Source organism: Musca autumnalis, unplaced genomic scaffold, assembly GCF_047663935.1.
Source record: "Musca autumnalis isolate F117 unplaced genomic scaffold, ASM4766393v1 scaffold_5, whole genome shotgun sequence".
Classification (NCBI taxonomy): Eukaryota; Metazoa; Arthropoda; class Insecta; order Diptera; family Muscidae; genus Musca; species Musca autumnalis.
In genome coordinates this window covers 113,307,654-113,332,529 of record NW_027412088.1, presented here as the reverse complement: position 1 = coordinate 113,332,529, position 24,876 = coordinate 113,307,654, and the positions used below count along the sequence as shown (strand labels likewise).

The window sequence follows — 24,876 nt, the reverse complement described above, 5'->3', positions numbered from 1 at the left end:
CTTCCAAAATAATTTCCTTATATCAACACTACTTCCCAACCTTGATTCCCATAACAAATATAAAGATTGTAGCTATATCCGCTCAAAATATACAATTGGTACCAAATTTAGTAACTTTTCGTACACTTATAGGTCGAATTTCCAAAAACCCTATGGTACATCTTTCTAACTCTCCATCAGTTACCCTCATTCCAAATTTCAGAATTCTAGCTCTTCCCGTTTGCCTAATACAAAGGGTACCATATTTAGTACCTTTTAGTACTTTTCGTACCCTTCTAAGTCGAATTTCCAAAAACCCAGCCTTATCTCACCCCTACACAACGACAGCAACCCACAGTCAAAATTTCAGCTTTCTAGCTTCAGCGGTTTCGTCTGGGCGATGATATGTCAGTCCCTCACTCACTCACTCACTCACTAAGCTCTTTTATATATATAGATTATTTATGATTTATTATTTACTATTTATTATAATTTGCGGATTCCAGCGCCATCTCTCCATCCAAATGCAATTTATACCAAATTTAGTATTTTCCGTACTTAAAAGTACGAATTCCAGAATTACCTCAATCCTACACTTCAAAAGTAGTTTTAATTCCAAATTTCAGTATTCCATCTCTATGCGTTCACTCACATACAAATTGTACCAAATTTAGTACTTTTCGTACCCATAAGTAAGAATTTCCAAAACTTCCTCAATCATACACTCCAACAGTAACCATAATTCGAAATTTCAGGATTCCAACTCTATCCGTTCACCCAAATCCAATTTGTACCAAATTTAGTACCGTTTACTACTTTTTGTACCCATAAGTAAGAATTTCCAAAACTACCTCAATCCTTTACTCCATCAGTAATCTTAATTCCAAATTTCAGGTTTCCGTGTCTATCTAAATCCAAATTGTACCAAATTTGGTACTATTTAGTACTTTTCGTACACATAAGTATGAATTTCCAAAAGTACACCCACATCTCAATCGTAGGCTTCAACGGTAATCTAAATTCCAAGTTTCAGGTTTTCAGCTCTATCCGTTCACCCAAATCCAAATTGTACCAAATTTAGTACCATTTAGTACTACTCGTACACATTAGTACGAACTTCCAAAATCATTTCCTTATATCAACACCACTTCCCAACCTTGATTCCCATAACAAATATGAAGATTGTAGCTATATCCACTCAAAATATACAATTGGTACCAAATTTAGTAACTTTTCGTACACTTATAGGTCGAATTTCCAAAAACCCTATGGTACATCTTTCTAACTCTCCATCAGTTACCCTCATTCCAAATTTCAGAATTCTAGCTCTTCCCGTTTGCCTAATACAAAGGGTACCATATTTAGTACCTTTTAGTACTTTTCGTACCCTTCTAGGTCGAATTTCCAAAAACCCAGCCTTATCTCACCCCTACACACCGACAGCAACCCACAGTCCAAATTTCAGCTTTCTAGCTTCAGCGGTTTCGTCTGGACGATGATATGTCAGTCACTCACTCACTCACTCACTCACTCACTCACTCACTAAGCTCTTTTATATATATAGATAGTTTCTACTTGTTTTTTTTTTTTTTTTTTTTTTTTTGCTTTTACTAGTGTGACACAACTTATTATTTACTTTCTTATAAATTATTCCATTCTGTTTTTCGTTCATTAAAGTCTGTTATGTGTTTCTTGTATTTGGAATTTTGTATGTACCTATGCGTCTGTTGTTCCTTTTGTGTTTGGTATTTGCATGTATTTCAAAAAAAGGAAAAATTAATAAATGTGTGTATGTCACTTATAACCCGTGTGCGCTCACAGAGTAAGTGAGCATACTTTTCAATGTCTTTTACATCGAAATTTACGCTCACTTTATTTGCAGGAACCAAACATATCGCTCATTTACTCAAAGAGTGACTCATCTCAAAAAATCAAGTTTCGAGAAAAACCCGATTTTTGGTTGGCGATTGAAATTTGACTTCTTAACTTAAAAAGATTATTACACAACAAATAAAACAATTACCTGGACCATATTTTGCAAACACCTAGCCAGATATCAGTTTCTGTGCAAGATCAAGCATGATTTGAAGTGTTTTAGTGCTTAAAAATTCAAAAACTTTTTTGTTGAATCGTGCCAAACCCGAAGTAAATGAGCTGTAACTCGTTGAGTTTTAGAGATATGAAGATGAACATTTGACACAAGATAAAGTAGAAGTTGTAGAAAAAATAGAAATTGCTAACTCAGAAAACGCATTTTTGAGTTATGCCACTCTTTAAGTAAAAGAGGGATTTGCTGCAAAATATGTTTGGGACATATCGATCATTTCCTACGACTTACCTACTTACTTCTACGACTTCTACTTTATCTTGTGTCAAATTTTCGTGTTCATATCTCTAAAACTCTTCGAGTTACAGCTCAATTACTTCGGGTTTGGCACGATTCAACAAAAAAGTTTTTTGAATTTTTAAGCACTAAAGGCCTGGGTACATAATCTGCCTCGCCTGCTTGCCTTGCTTTGTCCATATTTACATTAGGCAATTTTCCTTGCGGCAATTGTCATTTTGTAGGAGAGAGAGGTGAGGCATATGGTAACCCATTGCCTCTCAGCACCCTCTCTCACCTACAAACTGACAATTGCCGCAAGGAAATTTGCCTAATGTAAATATGCACTTTGTTGCCCCATTTCTGACATAATAAAAATAAAAGAATAAAGAAGGAAAGGGCAACCTAGTTCGAAAGTGTGTCAGAAATGAAGCAGGAAAGCAAGGCAATCAGGCGAGGCAGCTTATGTACCCCGGCCATAAAACACTGCAAATCATGCTTGATCTTGCACAGAAATTTTAGCACTGAAACCTGGCTAGCAATTTGCAAAATATGGTCTAAGTAGTTGTCTTACATTATGTTAGAGAGGCCTTTTTTCCTGCGCGTATACTTCCCCATACTACTGAATGTTACAAAAATTTCCCCGTTTTCAATTCACGGTTAATATATATTGATATTGTAATACCACCTGTTTAGGTGAGGGATTTTCAATATTTCGACGATAGCCCAGGATACCGTTTGTAGATCAGTGGAGACAGAAAAGAAACCAAAAATAAAAAACAATCAGTATCAGTTTTTAATATTAAATAATATGCTGGTTTATTGGTGATGTTTATTTCTTTTCTCATCCAACAAAATCTGGGGTGGCGACAGAGGCCTGTTAGTTACAACGAAGATTACCAATTGTTATCTGGAGTGGCGACGGAGGCCGGTTAGTATTAACGCGAGACGGTTGGTTATACACACTTTTTTATGTGGGTACTATTCAATAATTCTAAAGTAAAAAAAAATTGAATACAAATGAAGGGTTCAGTTTGTAGACAAAATAAAATAAAATAAATTATATACAAAACTACAACTTTTAAAATTTTGTATAATTTTGAAAACAAAAAAACAGTTAAAGCATATAAGGGCTATAGTCGAACGGGGCCGACCATATGATACCCTACGCCACTTCTTCTGGGCATAACATTACGATACGTTATGCTATTGATATAATTTTGCATAATTTATTATTGACTTAATTTGCATCAAAAGAGAGGTCAAGAGTTGGTTTTCAAGTTTCTTGTTCGTAGTTTGTAGGAATATGGCCCCAAAATTTAAAATTTAGACAAAAAGTAACATTTGGATATTTTTCCCACAATGATCAATGGTAAATTTCAATAGCGAAAAACTACACAATCATTTTTAAAAAAATTTAAAAATTATTGGCATTTTCCTTGACCAAACCTCTTACTTCGTGCAAAAGGTAGTAAAATATAACTGCGACACATAATTAAAACTGACGGATCCCTGCACACGCAGAGAAAAAATATTTTACGCTTTTGTTGGAATAAAAATATCAATTTTTGTTCCAAAATTGTATTTGCTTTGTTCAAGCATTGTATTGCAAATCCAAAAATACAATATTTTGCTCCAAACATAAAAAACAAAAACAACTTTCGAAATTCCGCACTATTTTCAAAATTATTAACAATACCAATTGGTAGAAACTATCATAATCTAGAATTTTTACAAAAAATATTGTCATTTAAAAAATTCGCTTTTGTTGTAGTTTTAAATACGTATTGTTATTTTGTTTTTTTCAGTAGATACACAATTTTGGATTGAAAATTTCTATTATTAGTTCAAAAATACATATTTTTGACTGTACTCTCTCCCGTTAACTTGTTGAGTATTTTCTCTGGATTCTAGTAGCTGCCAGGGATGCCAGATAAGTTTGGTCGAAAATCGGCACTTTTCGGGTGCCAAAATCGGCAAAAACGGCAAAAAATTTTCAAAATCGGTAAAAAATCGGCAAATTAAATAACGTTTATTTCCGTTAAAATTATTGCTATATTTAATAAGCATAAGTTAAAAAATAACATTTTAAGTGCAACAAAACAATTAACAATTCATAAACCAAGACAATAATTCAAAATATGTCCGCAGAAGAAAGTTTCAATTCACAAAGGCTGTCAGCAAAGCCGACTGACACTTTCTTACTAGTTGTATTGGAATTTTGAAATGTTGGTTGTTAAATTCAATTTCTGTAATAAATATTTGAATTAAAGTTTTGTAACAAATCATTTTTAATGACAACATTATAACAGTTAGACTTATTTAATTTTAAGTAGTCTTTAGTAAAGAGAATTCCTTCCATCGAGTCCCTAACTAATCGATCTCGGCACTTGTTTTTATTTAAATTTACTTGGCTAGAAACTCTTTCCACATTTGCTGAAGAATGTGGCAAGACTAAAACATGTTTAATAAATTTGGACAAAATAAGAAATAATGATTCAGAATTTGCACATATTAATTCACACATTGTTTTCCAAAATTCTAGCAACTCTCCGTTTTTATCTTTAAACAAATTTTTGAAATTTAAACGTGAAAGTTCTCGTGATTCTTGCTTTTCGTTTATGTTTATAAAGCATTCGTATTCCTTTATAATGTTGAAAAATGAATCTTGTGTGACATTTATTATAAAACTTTGATTTATTGAAGCTAGGCACTTAAATTTATTTTCAAAATTAAACCGCTTCAAAATCTGACCACAAAGTTCAATGTAAAAGTTTGTGCAGTTTTTAATTATTTCCACTAACCCACTTTTCGACAATTTCGTTTTTCGAACAATTTCCTTGACGTACACTACCGCTCACGTGAATAGAACCCCCCTGCAAAATTTTTTTCAACCTCCATTTTATCCGAATTATACAAGATATGAAATTTTTAAGTTTTATTATATTTTGCTTCATGTGTTTGGAGTAAACATAGTCATTCATTTGCATTCAAATCCAAATTTTTTAAGAATTATGCAAGGAAAACAAATTAAATTAAAAAATTGAAGTAAAAAAATTGGCTCATTTGAATAGAACCCCCTTTAAAACTTGGGAATACAGAAAGATTGTAGTAGAATATCGATGCATATTTACTCTTTATTGAAAACGAAGTACTTTCAGTAATATCCAGTAAAAGTATATCCCTCCTGATTAAGGATACACCCGTATATCCTGCTTTGGCAAGGATTCTTTAAATAATCGGGTGTAATGCCCAACAAAGCTTGCTTTTTTCATTCAACAAGTTTATTTTTGGAAGCGTGCTGTCTCCTTTAGTCGTATATTTTACGCATAAATCATTCCCATACATTTTAGAGAATATTTACCACTGAAGAATATGGCGGACACGCAAGGATTTTCGCATTTCTTTTCAAAATTTTAAGTTGTTATGACTCGAAGTGTGATGAAATTTCCACACGGGATATCCAAAAATGTTACTCACTGCTGGATATGTCTGTTTCAGAACTCCTTTATAAATTGCCGTACGCATTAAGGTGACGTAAATTGACGCTCATGTCCTTAATAATTAGTAGTGCCTTCCAGCACCATAAAAGCACATTCATCGCTACAGAAACAATTTAGAAGATGGTCTTCCATTTAATAGAAGCGAAAAAATAGTTCTATAGTTATGCAATTGTTTACTTAATAAGGATAGTCCTTACTAATTATGAAGAACTTGATTTCTTTCGCCCTAAATGCGCACGACAATTTACAAAGGAGTTCTGAAACAGACATATCCAGTAGTGAGTAACATTTTTGGATATCCCGTGTGGAAATTTCATCACGATTTTATAAACGTTTGTACACTTCGAGTCATAAAAACTTAAAATTTTGAAAAGAAATGCGGATGTCCTTTCGGGACCGCCATATTCTAGAGTGGAAAATATTCTCTAAAATGTATGGGAATGATTTATGCGTAAAATGTACGACTAAAGGAGACAGCAATCTTCCAAAAATAAACTTGTTGAATGAAAAAAGCAAGCTTTGTTGGGCATTACACCCGATTATTTAAAGAATCCTTGCCAAAGCAGGATATACGGGTGTATCCTTAATCAGGAGGGGTATACTTTTACTGAATATTACTGAATGTACTTCGTTTTCAATATAGAGTAAATATGCATCGATATTCTACTACAATCTTCCTGTATTCCCAAGTTTTATAGGGGGATTCTATTCAAATGAGCCAATTTTTTTACTTCAATTTTTGACTTTATTTTGTTTTTTTTTTTTTTTTTTTGCATAATTCTTATACAAATTGGATTTGAATGCAAATGAATGACTATGTTTACTCCAAACACATGAAGCAAAATATAATAAAACTTAATAATTTCATATCTTGTATAATTTGGAAAAAATGGAGGTTGAAAAAAATTTTGCAGGGGGGTTCTATTCAAGTGATCGGTAGTGTATATACTGAAGTACACGTTATGGTAATCAAGAAAATTCAAACTGTTTTTATAAAATGTTAAAAAAATGTTATTATTATTAATCAAACTACTCTTGACGATAGGGTTGTCTTTGTTATTGTACCAAATTAGTTCTAGCAACAACAATATTCATACAAAATGGAAATTTGATGTGAACAAGTTGCCTTAACTAAAAATCGGCATTTTAGGGGTAAAAATCGGCAAATCGGCATTTCTACTTTTTTGGACTAAAAATCGGCAAAATGCCGATAAATCGGCAAATCTGGCATCACTGGTAGCTGCATTCTTGATTTGCCCTCTTTACTTTATTTGTGGCAGCCGGTGAAGTTATTTGTGTTTGTGCATTCTTTATCCCTAATCAGTTTTTGTTTGGCAGTCAAAGGAAGTGGATCAAAAAAAGTAAAACATTAGTGATTATAAACTTAAAAAAACAACATTCCAAAAATGCAAAAAATCTAATAATAAAAGTGTCATACATTATTAAATCTATTGAATTCTTTATTATTTTAAAACTGTCGGTGTTTTCTTTTTTTATGGCATTATCTACTTTTAAAATGCCATGTAGTTTTTTTGTTTTTGGTTTTCTCATGTGGTTTTGTGAAGCGGTAAATATAAAAGTGGAGGTTGAAGCAGAATTTGCGTTGCAAGGAGATATTAAAGAAGAATTCCGATAATTCATACATCTTTGACACAATAAATTAAATTTTCGTGAAAACGTCAATCCCCTTTGGGTTCTTTTTGTACTGAATAATGTTTACGACACGCGTTTGTAGTTTTGAGCAAAACTATTGTAAATATAGATAATTTTCCCTCAACTGTTCTGAATTCTAACAATATTTATTGTCCATTTTTACCAGTACTATTTTTCATTGTTGTTTGACACCACCTCTTTTGAATCTTTTCTTCTACTATCGTATGTAAGTTGTTATGTGTGTGTGTTTTGTGGAGAGCTAAAAACAAAAAAAGGTGGTTGAAACTTATTATACGAAGAGAAAATAGAAATAGTTTTTTTTTCTTAAATTTGTGTTTTTGTGAACGAATTGTCGGGATTCTATTTTAATTTAAAATATAAAGAGCGCGTTGCAACATTCTAATAATTTTTGCAATTCATGCTCAATGAAAACCAAAGAAACGACTACTGCTGACACTTGTATTTTATTGCGTAGTTTTGTGTGTCTGTTTTTAACTAATATTTTTTTATTTAGCGGGTTAAGGATTGTTTTGCTGCAGACTTTTTAAAATTGGGAAAACATAAAACTAATCACCGACAGCTGAAGTGGAAATTTTTAATAAGAATACTCTCTAAAACCAGTTATATTCAGTAATTTGTACAACAATACATTTCTTCAACCGATTTTGTTTTGGGCATAAAATTAATTAGTAAGTATCTTCTTTTTGTACTTTTACTAAGCGTTATTTCTAACATTTTTTCTTTTTTAATTTAGCTTCAAATTCTACTAACGACTGGGATTCACAATTTTCCTGACCGAATAAATCACAAGAAATATTTTACCAACATGCTTTATTTGCACATCAAGAGACGAATCTTTGTTAAACTAAATAAAATTAGCGTCAATCGAAATTAAAATTATCTCAAATCAGTGTTATTTAAATGTTTTAAAGATCATATATGAAATAAATAATACAATGAAACTTTTTATATTTTTTTAAATGTAACACATTAAAAAGGTAGTTATACAATTTTTATTCCAACCATTTCGCATTGCAACAGTAAATATTGTTAGTTCTGACCAAACCTATTCTGAATTGCAAAAATAAATATTGTTACTTCTGACCGAAACTATTGTAAGTTCTAACAATATTTATTGTCCGTTTTGACTAAAACTATTGTGAATTGCAAAAATAAATATTGTTACTTCTGACCGAAACTATTGTAAGTTCTAACAATATTTATTGTCCATTTTGACCAAAACTATTGTGAATTGCAACAATAAATATTGTTACTTCTGACCAAAACTATTGTAAGTTCTAACAATATTTATTGTCTATTTTGACCAAAACTATTGTGAACTGCAACAATAAATATTGTTAATTCTGACCAAAATAATTGTAAGTTCTAACAATATTTATTGTCCATTTGGACCAAAAGTATTGTGAATTGCAACAACACAAATTGTTACCTCTAACCAAAACTATCGTGTCAAAGTGACAATACATATTTATATTTAGAATACATAATATAGTCCAGTGTGACAATAACGATTGTTGGATTGACAATACTACATAAGGAATCCAACAATATGTTAACAATATATATTTTGCTCTTGGAATATTGTTGGATCAAACATATTTTTTTCTCTGCGTGTATAATCGAGGCAGTGACTGTGTTATCTGACCACATACATCAGCATAATCATCATGATCACTGGTAAGGTCAAGAGTTATCTTCTAAATATAACATAAGGGGGTGGAAGATATCTTCCAGGAATAAAGATATCATTACACCAACAATTTTACCAATTTGCATACAAAAACTATTATCTAATCATGATGTTAACTGGCATGCTTCTTCTTTCTCGTAAACCCAAACCTTATTTAAAATTTTGCGTTGAACAGACCATTATTGCGAACAACAGAGTCGCTACAAAATCGGATAAAAGTTTTGTTTTTGGCCCATACCATACGACCTCCATACAAAATTTCGTGACGATTGGTCCATAATTGCGGCTTGGAGTTTGAAATTTCAAAATCGCTTTATTTCGTTAATATATGAATTTTGGTATACCACATTTGGGGTGTAGGACGAATATTTCGCGGTGTTACATGCATTTTCGGGAAAAGTACTAAAAATAAAACATAATACCCTTTTCACATTGTGGTGTACACGCAGAGAAAATATATTAAAATATTCGCTTTTGTTGGAACGAAAACATCAATTTGTGCTCCAACAATTTATTTGTTTTGTTCAAGAATTTAATTGCAATCCAAAAATAACATCTTTTGCTCCAAACATAAAAAACAAAAACAACTTTCGACATTCCGAAATATTGTAAAAATCATTAACAATACCGATGGCAGGAACTATCATAATCTAGAGTTTTTACAAAAAATATTGTAATTTAAAAAATTAGCTTTTGTTGTAGATTTAAATAATAATTATTACAACACGCGTTTGTAGTTTTCACCAAAACTATTGTAAATATAGTTAATTTTACCTCAACTATTCTGAATTCTAACAATATTTATGGTCCATTTGGCTAAAACTATTATAAATTCTAACAATAAATATTGTTACTTCTGACCAAAGCTCTTATGAATTCTAACAATATTTATTGTCCATTGTTTTGACCAATACTATTTTGCATTGTCGTTTGAAACCATCTCTTTTGAATCTCTTCTTCTACTAACGTATGTATCTTGTTATGTGTGTGTGTTTTTGTGGAGAGCCAAAAACAAAAAAGGTGGTTGGAACTCATTATAGGAAGAGAAAATAGAGATAGTTTTTTTTTTTAATTTGTGTTTTTGTGAAAGAATTGTCGGAATTTTATTTTAATTTAAAATACAAAGAGCGCGTTGCAAAAGTCTAATAATTTTTGCAATGCATGGTCAATGAAAAGCAAAGAAACGATTACTACTGACACTTGTATTTTATTGCGTAGTTTTGTGTTTCCTTATGTGTGTCTGTTTTTAACTAACTTCTTGATACTATTTTTTTTATTAAGCGGTTTAAGAATTATTTGTCTGCCTTTTTAAATTTAGTTAAGAAAACATAAAACTTGTCTAAAACCAATTATATTCAGTAATTTGGTACAACAATACATTTCTTCAACCGATTTTGTTTTGGACATAAAATGAATTAGAAAGTATCTTCTTTTTGTACTTTTACTAAGCGATATTTATAACACGTTCTCTTTTTCTTATTTAGCTTTAAATTCTACTAACGACTTGGAATCACAACATGCTTTATTTGCACATCAAGAGACTCTGTGTTAAACTAAATAAAATTATCATCAGTCGAAATGAAAGTTATCTTACAGTTCTTAAATCAGTGTTATTTTAATTTTTTAAAAATAATTTATGAAATATGTAACACAATGAAACTTTTTTTATGTAACACATTAAAAAGGTAGGCATACAATGTTTATTCCAACCATTTCGCATTGCAACAATAAATATTGTTACTTCTGACCAAAACAATTGTCAATTGCAAAAATAAATATTGTTACTTCTGACCGAAACTATTGTAAGTTCTAACAATATTCATTGGCCATTTTGACCAAAACTATTGTGAATTGCAACAATAAATATTGTTATATCTGACCAAAACTATTGTAATTTCTAACAATATTTATTGTCCATTTTGACCAAAACTATTTTGAATTGCAAAAATAAATATTGTTACTTCTGACCAAAACTATTGTAAGTTCTAACAATATTTATTGTCCATTTTGACCAAAACTATTGTGAATTGCAACAATAAATATTGTTACATCTGACCAAAACTATCGCAATTACATGTTTGGTCTAAAACGTTATAGTGCCCAAGTGACAATACATATTTATATTTAGAACACATAATATAGTCCAGTGTAACAATAACGATTGTTGGATTGACAATACTACATAAGGAATCCAACAATATTTTAACAATATATATTTTGCTCTTGGAATATTGTTGGATCAAACATATTTTTTTCTCTGCGTATAGGGTATAATAGCATGAAGGCATGACACGACTCACACGTGATCTCTCAAAAAATGCTATTAAAAAAAGTACCTCTACTTGGATTTCCCGTTATATAGGAACCGATTTTCACCACAAGCGATAGCGTTCTTCCTATGGTTAAAGAAATATTCCTCCCAATTTGTAATACCTTGCGAACAAAAATACATGGCAGACGGACATTCATAAATCTACTCAAAAAGTGATTCTAAGTATTTTGTAAAAAGGAACCACAGACAGACCCATGGTTCGCTTCCTTGTGCATGTTACATACAAATGCAAAAAGACAAAATACCCTTTCCACAGTGCGGCGCATAGAGGGGAAATGTATGTTAAAAGTTGATTAAAACTCCTGGAAAGCTCATTTATAATATAATATTTTGCACAAATCATATCTTCGGTCCAAGGACTATTTTTGTAGAAAATAATGAAAATCGGTCTAGATTTGGATATAGCTCCTACTCGTATGTATGTATATTAGCATCCGATATGAGGTTAATAATGCGCTAAAAGCGCAATATAGGTCCGATCAAGCTGAAAATTGGTACATGCGTCCTGAACTAGCCTAGAATACCGTGTGCCAATTTTACATAAATTATTTCAATATTACTTCAGAAAAAATGGCACAAATCAAAAGTTATGACACATTCTGATAAATAAGAGCCCCGCTTATAAGATAGACCAAAAATTTGTGTTGGCAAACGTTGCCAAAATATCTTTTTATACCCTCCACCATAGTATGGAGGGTATATTAAGTTTGTTTTTCCGTTTGTAACGCATTGAAATACTCATTTGCGACCGTATAAAGTATATATATTCTTGATCAGGGTAAAATTCTAAGTCGATCTGAGCACGTCCGTCCGTCCGTCCGTCTGTGGTAATCACTCTAGCATCCACAAAAATGGAGATAGGACGCTGAAATTTTGGTAAAGTGCGTCTTTTGTTTGCAGGCAGGTCAAGTTCGATGATGGGCTATATCGGTCCACGTTTTGGTATATCCCCCATATAACGGTACCCCCCGATTTACGGTATTTTGACGTTTTTAGCTACATTTTCAGACCGATTTGGCTATAATTTGACATTTAGGGTTCTTAAGTGTCAATAAACATATATAACAAAACTTGTGGACATAGGTCCACGTTTTGGTATAGCCCCCATATAACGGTACCCCCGATTTGCGGTATTTTGACGTTTTTAGCTACATTTTTAGACCGATTTAGCTATAATTTGACATTTAGGGTTCCTAAGTATCAATAAACATATATAAAAAAAGTTGTGGACATAGGTCCACGTTTTGGTATAGCCCCCATATAACGGTACCGCCCGATATACGGTATTTTGACGTTTTTAGCTACATTTTCAGACCGATGTAGCTATAATTAAACATTTAGGGTTCTTAAGTGTTAGTTAACTTATATATTAGAAGTTGTGGACATAGGTCCACGTTTTGGTATAGCCCCCATATAACGGTACCCCCCGATTTGCGGTATTTTGACGTTTTTAGCTACATTTTCAGACCGATGTAGCTATCATTTGACATTTAGGGTTCTTAAATGTCATTAAACTTATATAACAAAAGTTGTGGACATAGGTCCACGTTTTGGTATAGCCCCCATATAACGGTAGCCCCCGATTTACGGTATTTTAACGGTGTTAGCTACATTTTCAGACCGATTTGGCTATAATTTGACATTTAGGGTTCTTAAGTGCCAATAAACATATATAACAAAACTTGTGGACATAGATCCACGTTTTGGTATAGCCCCCATATAACGGTAGCCCCCGATTTACGGTATTTTGACGTTTTTACCTACATTTTCAGACCGACGTAGCTATAATTTGACATTTAGGGTTCTTAAATGTCAATAAACTTATATAACAAAAGTTGTGGATATAGGTCCACGTTTTGGTATAGCCCCCATATAACGGTACCCCCCGATTTACGGTATTTTGACGGTTTTAGCTACATTTTCAGACCGATTTAGCTATAATTTGACATTTAGGGTTCTTAAGTATCAATAAACTTATATAACAAAAGTTGTGGACATAGGTCCACGTTTTGGTATAGCCCCCATATAACGGTACCCCCCGATTTACGGTATTTTGACGTTTTTAGCTACGTTTTCAGACTGATGAAGCTATAATTTGACATTTGAAGTTCTTAAATGTCAATAAACTTATGTGACAAAACTTGTGGACATAGGTCCACGTTTTGGTATAGCCCCCATATAACGGTACCCCCGATTTACGGTATTTTGACTTTTTTAGCTACATTTTCAGACCAATATAGCTATAATTTGACATTTAGGGTTCTTAAGTGCAACTAAACTTATATAACAAAAGTTGTGGACCTAGGTCCACGTTTTGGTATAACCCCCACATAACGGTACCCCCGATTTACGGAATTTTGACGTTTTTATCTACATTTTCAGACCGATTTAGCTATTAATTGGCATTTAGGGTTCTTAAATGTCAATAAACTTATATAACTAGTGGACATAGGTCCATGTTTTGGAATAGCCCCCATATAACGTTACCGCCCGATTTCAGGTATTTTGAGAATTTTACCAACAAGTTTTAACCGAATTATCTGTAATTTGAACATTTGACATTTGAAATTCTTAGTGGTCACCACACGTCTCCACCAAAAATTGTCCCCATATAACGGTACCTCCCGATTTTCAGTAATTTGATGATTTTAGCTACAATATTAAACCGAACTAGCAGTAATTTGACATTTGAAGTTCTTAGTGGTCACAACACCTCTCTATCAAAAATTGTCAACATAGGTCCATGTTCGGATATAGCTCCCATGTAACGGTACCTCCCAATTTTCAGTAATTTGGCAATTTTAGCTACAATTTTTAACAGAACTAACTGTTATTTGACATTTGAAGGTTGTAGTGGTCACCACACATCTGCATCAACAATTTTCAACATAGCCCCAATATAACGATGCTTCCCGATTTTCGGTACTTTGAGGATTTTACTTAAAATGTTTAACCGAACGTAGGTCCATGTTTTTGTATAGCCCCAAAACAAACCTCCCGATTTTCCGTACCTTAGCTTTATTTTTTGGACGAACTTTCTGTAATTTGAAATTTAAAAGTCAACAAAAATTCTGCAACAAAAATTGTTCATTTAAGTTCATATTTTCGTATAGCCCAGATACCTCCGAACTAGCTGTTAATGACATTTGAAGTTCCCACGTTATGTACCGATTTTCGATATTTTGAGGATTCTAGCTAAATTTTTTAACCGAATTAGGAGTTATTTGACATTAAAGGCTCCCATCAAAAACTGCCAACATAGGCCCATGTTTTATTATAACCCCTATATAACAGTACCTCCCAATTTCTATCCCACCAAAAATTGTCAATAGTTAGATATAGGCACCATAAAAAAGGGCCTCCCGAATGAAGCATTTTATGTACATTATCTAACATTTTAACGTACTCACTTAAAGTTAGGGACAGAAATGAATATTTTATGGTGGAGGGTATGAAAAGTTCGGCCCGGCCGAACTTAATGCTTTTTTACTTGTTAATTATTTAAATTGTTTTACATAAATCATTCCTATTTAACTTATTTAAGGTTTTAATGATTTCAGGTGAGAGAAATGTGACTATTTCAGATAAGCGCAACTAGGCTTAGAGTTTTATGTTTGAATCTGATGTTCGATATTTAGGCGCATGAAGCATCAAAAGTAATTATCGTCCGCAAACATTAGCATTATTTAGGTTTTCACCATTGAAATTTGAGTTATCATAAAATATATTTATGAAAGACGGGATGTACCGCAATTAACTAAGAGTGAAGATGCAAAAACAAATTTCTTTGGCGATTTTTTTAACTCTATAGACAAGAGTACAATTAAAATAAGTAGATTTGGCGAACGCTGAAACCAAAATATATTTCAATTTTGTAAATGTATTTTTGAAATACTTCCATATTTAAATATTTCAATGGTTTAAGTTGATAAAAATTATATTTTTCAGAATGGCGCAAATATGCGCAAAATATTACGATTGAATCTGACGTTTGGCACTTAAGCGCATAAATCACCAAAAGTAATTATGGCAAGCAAACGTTCGCATCATGCACTTTTTCACTTTTGAAATTTGAGTTATCATAAAAAATGTGCACGAAAAAAAAAAAAGAGACGTGCCACCATTATTAAAGATTGAAGATGCAAAAACAATTTGGAATTTTTATAAGTTTCTTGTACGGAGATTACACAAAAACAAAAAAAAACATTGAATAATATAAATTTTCGAGATTTTAATGTTCACCTAATTATATAGTATTCGGACATGTACTTTTTTTCCTTTCATTATGTCTGATTTCGATCGGCTGCTGCTTTGGATTGGTTAACCGCAGAAAGTTGCGGATGATCATAACGAATGGGGGAAAGGGTCAGGTTACAGTTTAACAACAGTTTGGTTTGAAACGCGCGATTTTTATATTTTGAGTTTTTAAAAACATAAGGGAGGGGTTCTATTCAAATGAAAGTCAGTATAAGTTTAAGAGCTTAAAAGCGATTAAAGTTTAAAAGCAAAAAGAGAAAACGTGAAAGGTTTTTGGAAGAAATTTCTCTCAAGAATTGCAAGCAGAGAATCTTCTGTAAGTACCAATATTTGGTCGGACGAGGAGATCTGTTTTGTTTTTGAAGTGTCCAAGATAGAATTTGCTGGCCAAAATATTTGTTGTTGTTTTTTTAATAAAATTTGGGGTGTGGTTGAAGATATTACAATGCAAGGTGCTTAAAGCTGGGAAGTTTTGCGGATTCTGAAACTACACTCTTCATAGATGAGAAAAAATTAAAAAAAAAAAAAAACAAAAAAATCGCCTGAGCGCTTTTTAAATAAATCGCGGTCAAAGTTGGCAGTTTTAGGGGTTTTTCAGGTTTTCGCGACCCGTAGGTCGTATAGAAATGGGATTAGAGAAAATATTGTAGCTGTGAAAATGATCTACAAGATTGATATGGTATTTTCATAGGTTTAACCATTTTTGAGATAAAGAAGTTCAGTTCACATTTGTAGGGTTTTTGTTAGGTTTTCACGATTTGCTTGAAAACGGTAAGTCTTATCGAAATGAGACTAGAGAAGAATTCTCTACAAGATTGGCTTTCATATTTTTTTCCTATGTTGTACCATTTTTTAGATATATAAGTTTAAGTTAAGAAATTGCAGTGTTGAAATTGTTTTATAAGCAGACGATACAGTAGTGAATTATCCCAATTTGAACTTCTATATTTCAAAAATGGTAAAAGGACAATCTTGTAGAAAATTTTCACTGCTACAACATTTGTTCTTGTTCCACTTTGATAGGGCTTGCTTGCGGTTTCCAAGCAAAATTGTGAAAATCTAGAAACCCTCAAAATGTGACCGCAATTTATTTAAAAAGCACTACGTCGATTTTTTTTTGTTTTTTCATTTTTCTAATCTATGAACATTACAGTTTTTAGAATCCACAAAAACTTCACAGGTGTAAGCACCTTTCATTTAAAGTTGGTTCAAGAGCACCGCGATTACACATTCAATATTATTTCAATAGGGAAAGCCGATACGCACGAAATTTTTTAAATTATCGATATATCTTGTCCTTCATGATTGAAGAAGAACCGGTCATTATGAACCATTTCACCCATATCAAGGGTATCACATCTCAACTCTTGTGTATGTCTAAAAACCGGCTACACGAACCATCGATCTTCATCCTTCGACCGGGGCTCTTTTGTTGTTTTGGTAAACAAAAATTGCATTTCTTTGCACGAAACGTATTTTAGAAAATTTGGAGTCGATTTAGCCCAGTCTATCTGTCAGTCTGGCTGGTGCGCTGGTCCAAACTTTGTGAACCGTAATATTTTGTTCGCAGTTCGAACATAGGGCATATTGGTCCACTTCTTCAGTTACTTCCCTTACAAAAGTTCTAAAACGGTGCGCACAATAACTCTCGAAGTTATGTTCAAAAAGCGGCTACGTAATCTAAAGTTTTTCTACATCAAATATTATCTTACTCATCCTTCAGTTTTCTTAAACCGCCGGCCTTCGACCAGAACTAAAGATTTTAATCTCTGGAGTATGTCCAAACCCGATTTGGTCCTTAGATCAAGTTCGGTCCAATCATTCGGGTACCTGCCACAAAAAGTTTGTCGATTTTTTGTAAATGTGCAGTCTAAGGACATGTCTGGAATCGTTTTTGAATTTGCTGCCCTATTACACAATTTTTTCGAGGGAATGTGGGTAATTCCTTCGGTAATGGCCCAAAGCACTAAAAACCCTGTCGGCACCAACTAAAATTACTGATGAACACGATAACGTATGAATAGAGTGTGCGACACATACATACATAGTAAAATTTCTTCCAAACGTACATACATCAAATTCCTAGAAGGTCTATATCGGACAACATTTTCTGGTACCTCCTTCGCAAAATTTTCGCTTACGTGTATGCTGTTTGAGGATCGTTTGGAAATTTAAACCGAAGGTACACCTTGTGGTCTTGTGTGTGCCGTGGAAAAGTCAATGCTTCCAAAACTTCTAAAAATTTTAATTCAACCTTTGCACATCCTTATATTTCTTTCACGCCTAAATCAAATTCGAATATTGGCTATATCGGTCCAATCCTTCGAGCATCTCGCACACAAAATTTCACAAAAGTTTTGTCCAAGCAGGTGGACAAAACAATTTTCACAAGGATAACTTCTTCCTTGCATGAAATTTTTCTCTAAAGCTGTAATACATCCTACGGCCAGCAACTTAACTGGCTTAGTCACATTTTCCAACCGAATTAACTGCAAAGTGATAACGGGTTGAGTCAGTTTGTACTTCATTCGCAATGTTTGCTGCAACATTACTCCACTAATCGAATTGTAGGTAAAAAACTAGTCGAGAAGTGCCTTCGATCAAATTGGTTTCTTGCGATTTGATCTAGCGACAGCTTCATTACCGTACGTACATCAAAATGTTTAGCATCGCGATTTATAAAAAATCATTGGAGTAAAGTAAAAAACTACATTATTTTTCCAAGTACCACATGGTAAATTCTACAGTAATGAGTTTCATATAAAATGAGTCAAACATTATAAACTGCACACATATAACAACTGACAAAGACGATACGCCATCGACACATCCATTAAAGTAAAATATTGCTTAAAACATAACCAAATATGAATGGCATAGAAGATAATACACTCACATCTGTAATAACAGAATTGTCTTCGCATGTGGAATTCAAGAAATTGTGGCATAGACGCTCGCTTCATAAACTGCATATACACATGTACGTATGTATGTATGTGTGTATATTTGTTGAGCCTTGTTCTTGGTAGAGTCATAAATTTAATTGCACAGACTTGTTATAAAAATATTATTACAAGAAAAATTGAGTCTTGGTCTCTAATAGTAGAAGAATAAGAAGAATCACACAAAACAATGAAAATCAACTCTTATGAAATGTAATAATGACATGGGTCGGGTAATCGGTACCAAATAGTTGTTTATGTTCAAATTATCCTGAATTTTGAATTTATGAAATCTCTAATTTAGTCTGTACAATACACAAATGCATGTCTGGAATATTGTATTAATTTTATAAAACAAAGAAAATTAACACAGTAACAATATGCGTATGAGTTATGATTGCATATTTATACCTCATTCGAGTAAAACAATTGCACTGTGCAAAAACAAAAATAATTAGGGCGACAAATGGAGAGCAAGTGTATCAGCTTTTTGAACAGCTTGTCATAATTTTGGAAGTATTAGGCGCACAGTGGGTGCCACCGTGGTGCAATGGTATGCACACTTGCCTTCCACGCTGAAGGTCGTGGTTTCGATTCCCCGGCCAGGCAACACCAAACAATTCTCAAAGGTGGCAAAACACCCCTTAATAATGTTGGCGACATTTCCCGAGTACTTCAGCCATGTAAAACTTATGTGCAAGTGGTGGCTTAGGACACGCCGTTCGGACTCGGCTATAAACTGTAAGTCCCATATCAGTGAGCTAATATGCATTGGAGTTCGCTCATTGATATGAGGGAAGTCTCCCTTGTCCCTTCCGGAACATTTTCAGAGATATGTCAAATTTGGTCTAGGAATTCAAGGTCAAAATGAAACTTTTGATTTTTTTTTTAAATTTGCACACAAAAGTTTTGGTCCATTTAACCCGCTGAACCAAAACTTTTGTGTGCAAGTTTAAAAAAAAATTGATGTAAATTCTCTATATTTAATACTGGAAGACCCATTCCAGAAAAAAAAAAATATATACAAAGTTTAAACTAAACCAAAGTAGTGTCGGGTTCGACAATTGTCGGTTGTATAGTAAGATTTTTACAACTTTCACACAACTTTCTAGGGAAGTATGCCTCAGAAATTGTATCGTCATAATTGGGGACAGGAGAACAACATTTGCAAACAAATCAACCTCCCTTCTAGAGTTATCCATGAGCACCATTTTTGCGAAAAAAAATTTCAACTTTGTGGGGGAGGGATCAGATGGAGTAGTCTGACATGGTCCATTTCGAACATGATCTAAGCTCTTAGCCTCTCTAATGGATAAGTCTATGCATCCTGAGAAAATTACCCAAAGCTGTAAAAACCACCTACGGCCACCATGTTTAGTGGTTGGTGCTCACGACAACTCTCGAAACAGATAATGCGGTGGTCCAAACTTTGCATATCATTCATATTTCTGCGAATTTTTTATAAAGTTGGTACCACTTTTTCAATACAGAGTGTCAAACAATTAACTCTGATAAAAATCTTTTCATATATGTACATAATAGATTTATAAATACAATAAAAAGTATAGGAGGTATTTGTATAAACTTAAACTCTTACGCACTCAAATTACAACTAGAAATCACACGTGCAAGGACAATAACAGTACATTCATTTCAGAGTCTGCAGTAATTTATGACGCTAAAATGAAACCCTTGCGTGCTCTATTCGTTTTTTACTTCCTCACAAATTTCATGTGTAGGCTGGATTTTGTGCTTTTAATGGACTGCCACCCTAGTCATTGTTCTGTTTGAATGGAATTTGTATTGTAAACAACAGCCAGCATGTACCTGCATTTGTATAGATTGTGCCACCAAACATCAACAAGCTGTTACAAGTGAGTTAGTGGCTAAAGGGCCGCTTTAGCTAACATTAACATTGACTATTCTTTGGTGAAAGTGTAATAAAAACGAATATATTGCCAATATCCAAGGGTATGTGGGGACCACAATGTAACAGTTACAAAATCTTTTTACAAGATATACAACAACAAAAGGGGTGAGGCAAGTGGAGCAATATTTGTACATTAAGCCAGTTAGCAACTGAATTGAAACGGAAGTTGTTGCACAAATATTTATGAAAAGCAATTACATTCAAATGACCCAAGACATTTTCGCCATTGCACTATAGGTCAAACAGCCTATTTTACTGGCCAAAAGTCAGATTCTCACTTTGTATTTTCACTTATTTTGTGTTACTTTCTTGTAAGAAACACTTCAAATATAATAAAAATGAATTTCGTTTTTGTATGAAAAATTATACCGTTACATGGCAGGCTGCCAAATATGTATTATCCAAATATCTTGCAAAACTTGTTAACGAAATATGTTTACTTGTATACGTTCAGGATGAAACAAAATCACAATATTAGCATAAGTAACGATTAGATTAGAAAGTATTCGATATATATTTATCAAAATGCCCTCCTATCATCATTTATGTGTATAAATAGTTATTAAATGGGTGTTAACTTTGAATTTTCGAAGAAAGTAGAACATTTTGAGGTTTTTAAAGTCTCGGCAACGTTCGGCAATGAAAGTGAAAATTGAAATTGGTTCATTAACTCGTGCCGAATGCAGAAAATTTTATGTGATTTTGCGTAAATTTGCTCGACAAGAATTATACAACTTTTTTTAGGTTACCATATTTTCCTTAATATTTATTTTTTTGAAGTCAGGGTTAAACCTCTTACCTTTGACTGTGTTCTAAAGTCAAATTATTTACAAATCTTTTATAAATATATACATTTATAGTCAAAATATGTCACATCATATTGTGGGATTTTCAAGGTAATAATTTTAAGGCATATTCACATTAAAACTAAAGCGAAACACAACAAAAAAGCTTCTGCACTTATCGGACGTCGATGCCTTCAATTTTGTAGACAAATAACAGACCTTCAAGTTTTTGTCCCCAAAGGGTTAAGGTACCAGTTGTGTATTTGGTCCATAAAGGGTTAATTTTTTGGCCCCAGTTGTTGCATTTTTCTCCCTGAATCTAAAAACGCTATATTAACTTAAACCAAATACTTGTTTTAACTTTAAGAGTTTTGGCCAATAAAATGACCCGTTTGACCTATAGTGCATTGAATAGCCAACACACAAAAGAACCAACTATTTGTTGTCGCCATACAGGTTTTGTGTAGTTTTTTTTTCGATAAATTGCAAAATAAGCTAAAAACTATATTCATGACTTAGATTACATATGCCAATATCCATTTGCAATGAAAACCTTTATTTCTAATGTCGTCGGTAGGTCGGTGTATATACATACATTTTGTTAGTGACCATTTTTATTTACATGCATTTATATACCGAAAATTTGATAACCTCATGACCTCATTTTCATGACGTACGAATTTAATATGTATTTTGAAGTAGTTACCGAGAAAAACTACGATTTTAAAAGAATTAATATACCACAACTGTCTTATATGGACTGGAATGAGATTTATTTTAAAAAATCTTGTGACGATCAACTTTCGTGTCTACAAAATAAAATATCCTTTGTTTTTTCATAAACACGTATTACTACGAGCTGTTAAAACCAAGCAGCGAGAATCATGGTTCAATAACAACATTAAAAAACTTATTGACACATGAGATAAACTGAATATGCATTGGAAGCATTACAAGATATCCTCAATCCATGATGAATATAAAACTGCAAGGAAAAAAGTGATGAAACAAATTCAAGGAGCAAAGTCCATTTTTTATCGTAACAAATTTAAGTCTGCTGTAAAATCCCAGCAGAAATGGAAAATTATCCGGGAAATTAGCAAAGGCAAATCGAAAAATCAATCTCTTGGGTCGGAAATTGATGTTGAGGCATTGTACCAGCAGTTTGTGGACCTCAGCCCGATAACATCAGGTATATCGAGTCCCATTATTCCCCAATCGGATAATGCACAAACAATATGACAATCTAGCTGGAATGTAAACAGTGAGCTCACTAACCTGCTCGAATTTAACTATGTCTCTCCACTTGAAGTCCTCTCCTCATGCATATCTGTTAAATCCAATGCTATGGAATCTGACATGTTGCATCCGAAATTTATCAAACTTCTCCTGCCTTTCATTCTTACCCACATAACCTACATCTTCAATACAATCATCACGGCAAGTACATACCTCAATACGTGGAAACATGCCAAAGTTATTCCAATCCTTAAAACCAACAAAGAATACAGACCAATTGCTATTTTACCTCTTCTCTCTAAAGTGTTCGAGAAAATTATCCACAAGCAAATTACCCACCACATTCAAGTACAAAACTTATTGTTTGAACGTAAATCTGGCCTCAGGCCAAATCACAGCTGCATCACAACACCAACGGATGTATCAGAATGTATAAGAAATAAGATTGTTTCTGGAAATATAACCTTCTTAGTGCTGTTGGATCACTCGAAGGCCTTCGATTGTGTAAACCATAATATGCTTTGCCAAAACTGAAAACACTGTTTCGTTTTTCTGATACCTCTGTTCGACTCATTAGTTCATACCACAGAACCCAATCTGTCTACTGCAATCAAAAAGTGCCAAATGCATTGATACGTAGGATCGATTCTGAGACTCCTCTTTTTTTCAATGTATATACAAGATCTTCAAGACCACATTTCACACTCAAAGTGCCATGTTTATGCTGATGACATGCAGCTATACTCAAGTACCCACAAATATGATACTCAATCCCAGACGACCATGCTGAACGAGGATTTGTTTAAGTGGGCCAGAAACTATGATTTATTCCTTAATCCTGCGAAGACTAAATGCCTAATTCTAAGCAAATCTAAACTTGTACAGTCCCTTGTTGTCACGATATTATATTAAACAACCAAGCAATTAGCATTGTCAAAGAAGTGAAAAACCTGGAAGTAATGTTTAATAATCGTCGTACATGACATAACCATATACAAATTACTACAGGTAAGGTATTTGGAATGCTAAGAACATTCTACGATTCACACCACTACATATAAGGACACTTATTGCCAAAACATACATTGTGCGACAACTGCTCTATGGATGCGAATTATTAGCATCATGCGACCAAAAGAGTCACTATCGCCTTAACGTTGCATAAATGCTTTTTTAAGATACGTCTACCGCTTACGGCGGCACGACAGAACATCTCTCTCACATCTTCTTAATATTAAAGTTAAAACTTTTCTTCACAAAATCTTATATACAATGAAACCAAGGTATCTCCTTGATTACTTACAATTCGCTTAGCCAAACAGAGGGAAAAAACTGATTATAACACAACACCACTCCAAGGTCTCTGAATGGCATTTCTTCATATACTCTGCTAAACTTTGGAATCAACTACCAGCTAACATCCAACTCCAAGGCAATGCATCAATATTTAAATCAACACACTACTGAATGTTTGGACAGACATAATCCATCGTTCCCTGTTTTTCTATTTCATTCTAATTATTCTACCATAATCTATCAGTACGATTACCTTAAATGCTATTTGCAATATTTCCCAATATATTTTTTTCATTCATATTTTTTTCGTTTTTTTGCTACTATTTATTTAAATAATTAATAGGTAAATTATTTAAATAAGTTCTTGTCACATTTATTATTTCAACAATGTACTCTTTGTTCCAAATTCCGCTTATTACATTTCCATTTTATATACTAGAGTATAATCTTAAGAAATAAATTTTCTGTTTGTAATACATTTATGAAAATACAAATCAAATCAATGACCTTCCCCTGTAGGATTATGTAAGTATCCATCACTATATTATGTCCACAGAAATTATAAATTAAGTTCCAATCAAATTTTCTTAAATCTCGCACTCATTGAAAAGATTTTGTAGATTGATCTCGCAGGGAAATTTGTTTCGAATTTAATGCAGTTCTTTAACATGTTTTGTTATCTGATCTTATCGTTTTCTACCTCAAACATATTTTGCATTGTTTTAAAATGGCGCCTAGAAATATACCACAACTCATATGAAATAAATTAATGTGTACTTCTAAGATAGTTCCTAAAAATATGCTACAAATATATCAACACATAAAACAATTTACAGCGTTGAACAAAAATACGAAATAAGTTGTCCTACCTCTTTAAGACAAGGTTCTGTAATAAAAAATTAACATTCTGTTTTGTAGTAAAAAAT

The 24,876-nt window shown here is 32.9% G+C and overlaps 1 protein-coding gene and 1 long non-coding RNA gene across 31 annotated transcripts in view; one reads left to right on the top strand and one right to left on the bottom strand.

Moving 5' to 3' along the window:
• Trpm (transient receptor potential cation channel, subfamily M) overlaps window positions 1-24,876 on the bottom strand; it is a 403,692-nt gene that overhangs the window by 186,306 nt on the left and 192,510 nt on the right. The gene's annotated exons all lie outside the window — the stretch shown is intronic.
• Window positions 7,155-8,384, top strand: LOC141406781 (uncharacterized). Its single transcript, XR_012413505.1, has 3 exons — window positions 7,155-7,372; window positions 7,973-8,147; window positions 8,213-8,384. It is a non-coding gene; the product is annotated as an uncharacterized lncRNA (long non-coding RNA).